The sequence below is a fragment of the Elaeis guineensis genome, chromosome 13 (assembly GCF_000442705.2).
Source record: "Elaeis guineensis isolate ETL-2024a chromosome 13, EG11, whole genome shotgun sequence".
Lineage (NCBI taxonomy): Eukaryota > Viridiplantae > Streptophyta > Magnoliopsida > Arecales > Arecaceae > Elaeis > Elaeis guineensis.
The window spans coordinates 76,970,020-76,973,246 of NC_026005.2; positions in this window are offsets into that span (position 1 = coordinate 76,970,020).

A 3,227-nucleotide genomic window follows, 5' to 3' on the forward strand; every position below is an offset into this window, starting at 1 on the left:
CCTTAACTGATAAGAAAACTTACAGGTATATTCTTGTCAAATGAAGTTGAATGGAAATGGTTGTCGATGCTAGAAGCTCCATTCAGAAATCTTCAAATATGAAATAGAGAAAAAAACCATGACTTCATTAAGGGATCAAAATGTAAAATCAAAAGATTGTGAGGTTATTTCTCTTAACAGGTAAGCTGTGTTTGAACCCATGACCTCAAGACTACAAAGACATCATCAACTAAAATGTGCTTTTAGATCCAAGGCTTGCAAAATGGGGAAGAGATCAGAGAGAGAGAGGGAGGAGGATGCAGGGTACCCATCCTTCTAAACTTAGGTAGAGATACAAGCCATGAGTTACATTGTATGGATGAAGGATAATCTGAACTAGCCTTTTGGGCTTGAACTTAGAAAGAGAAGGGAGGGGTTCCTTTACCTCCGTAATTTTTTAAGATCTATGGAAGGAAACTTCATGTGAAACTTATAATACAAGTAGATTCAAAGTTGATGATCTCCATCTACTTGGTGAGAAGAAAATATTCTCAACATTGATTCCCATTCTGAATCATCAGAGGAAAACATCATAATTCATTTTGCTACATAAATCGGAAGATCCACAAAATATCTCAAATTTTAGAACAAACAAAGATGTACCAGATTGATCATGAGAAGTAGACAAATCAGTAGATCCATTATTAGGTTCTAGAACACATGCATCTGATTGAAAGAGCATGTGCTAAACTTTACATCCATGATAAGCAAAACCATGACTCAGGATTTAGAAGCTAGTTCAAAGTATATGGTTTGATGATTTATGTGACAAAAAATTGGTTCATATGTTTGTTTTTTAAAATATCTGAGTTCCTTTAAATATTGTAGATGTCCTTAGATGAACTTTATAACATTTTTGTTCACCACTTGACATCACACCATAAATGTGTGACAAACCTCAATGCTTCTGTATCTCTGTTTGGAGGCAGGTTTTGCTCTGTGATAGTTATCGCAAAGATGCACAGAACAGAACAACATCAATTTGTCCTGTGCTTTAGTTGTTCTATTGAACTTTATTTATTTTTCCTCATGCATCCATGCAATCTACATTTCTATTTGTTTCTTTCAACTTTTTTTCTTTCGCATTGGAGTTCCCCATGCTATGATCTTCTCAAGAACACATGCTAGATTTTGTTCAGATGGATTGCACTATGTCAGGAAATATTTTTGGCTAGCACCAAGAAGAAATAGATATTCACACATTTAAATCAGCTGCATGGTTATCTCATCATTTTTCATATATGGTGATCCAGAATAGGAAAAAACATTTATAATCTGTAGTAGATAATTGGCAAAGAATCTTATAGACCTTCTGGCATTTGAACTTTTATTCCCCTAAAGATGATTAGTTTTATTAGCAAAGCTGTTCTTCATCAAGCAAAGATGACTGGTCTAGAAAACAAAAAACTAGAAGATTCAAGAAATGAAATTTCGGGCCAAGAAATTTGCAAGAATGCAAAAACAACATTTGATACAAAAGATATTTACTATGGATTTATGGGTCATTCCTGTTCACAAAATGTTCTTATTATCAACAGTTATTTTTAATTTCTACGACTTACAAATGATTCCAATAGATTTTGTTCTTCATTATTTGTAGTGACCTTGTTCTCAAAATAAAATATGTGCATCAAGGTTCACCATCTCGATACAGGGCTCCATACCAGTGCCAATCCGTTACTACATTGGTACGGAGCTGGTTCGGCATATCGAGTGTCTGCACACCCCAATACCATGTGTCAATACCATACAGCATGCCCTATACCGCCTGGTTCAGTATGATATGGCAACCCTTGATGCGCATCGTGTGAAACAAGCACGAGCTCAAGCATAGCTTATCTAAAAGAAGTGATAGCTATATATTGCATTTGACCTACTAATCCAAATAATTAAATCAAGAAACATAAATAAGCATGAACCATCGTACCTCTAGACAATTGGAAAACCATATTGGAGAGATAAAGGCAGCACACCAACAGCACTGCAAACTGCATTCATGTGGTCATTATCAAAAAAAGACGTGGAAGAAAGGCGAAAGCAGTATTGTTTTGCACTATAAGCAAGGGGTTTAGATCATCAACCCAAAGGTGGAAGTTCCTCACCTCATCTTCAAGGGCAGACTGAAGAGTTTTTTCAGCCTAAAAGGGAGCTGTTCAGAACCATGGGCGTATGCATGTCATGCTTGCTTTCACTTTGGCTTCTTGTCTTTGGTATATATTAGGAGGTATCATTATAAGCGTGTGAAGACATGAGAAAGATATGAATCATATGGACCAAATGGAAGCCATGCTTCTTTATCCTTCCACTAGGAGACCGGTATTGAAAGTTGAAACCCCTCTAGTGGTGCAACAGAGGTCACTTGACTAAGAGGTTGTCTAACAATTGCCCATGAAATGACTTTAGAAAGATAACATACATCAGGAAGCACCAAGAATTTCCCTGTCGCCTAGAGTTACAGATCAATTTTCTTTTGAAAATTACCTAACTTCTCGTTCATTACCCATAAACTAGAGTGTTGATAATATTCATTTTCATTTTAATTCTTTGCATTGTATCATATGAAATATGGAGCTACCAAGTTGCAATCTTTTTAATTTTTCATTCTTTGGAAGGTAAGATGTGCCTATAAAAGAGATTTAAAATTTAAAGCTTTGAGATTATTACTTATATATCAATTTATTTGCCTCCCTGTCCTATGTATCGAGTATTCCCCTGAGGGAAAGGGAGGGCTTTACCCCACATGTTTCATGAGGATATGTATATCCCCAACTTGTGTTTAGCAAATTTGCTTAGGCATCCCCAAATGAACAATTCAACCATTATTAAATGTTCTGAACTGGTGAGGCATTATAACTTGGTCAAGTCTCAGATGACAAAAACAAGTGGTTAAATTTAGTAAACAAACTTAGAAAGTTCCTCAAGAGTCTCTAGAGTTTTGTTGTTTTTCTAATGCCAAAATACATGATGTAGACTATGGTAGATTTCCAGTGCCAAGTCTCAATATAACCTTGCAGGATTTTAGAAATCAGAGACTGGTGGAAGTAGAGATCTACAGAGTTAATCTTAGCCTCTGTTTTCCTAAAATGCAAATGATTGTGTTAGGTTCATTTTACTTGTGAAGTTGGAATAGAAAGTTCTGTACTTCTCTTTCTATCTTGACCTTATATCACATTCATGATGAATAAATT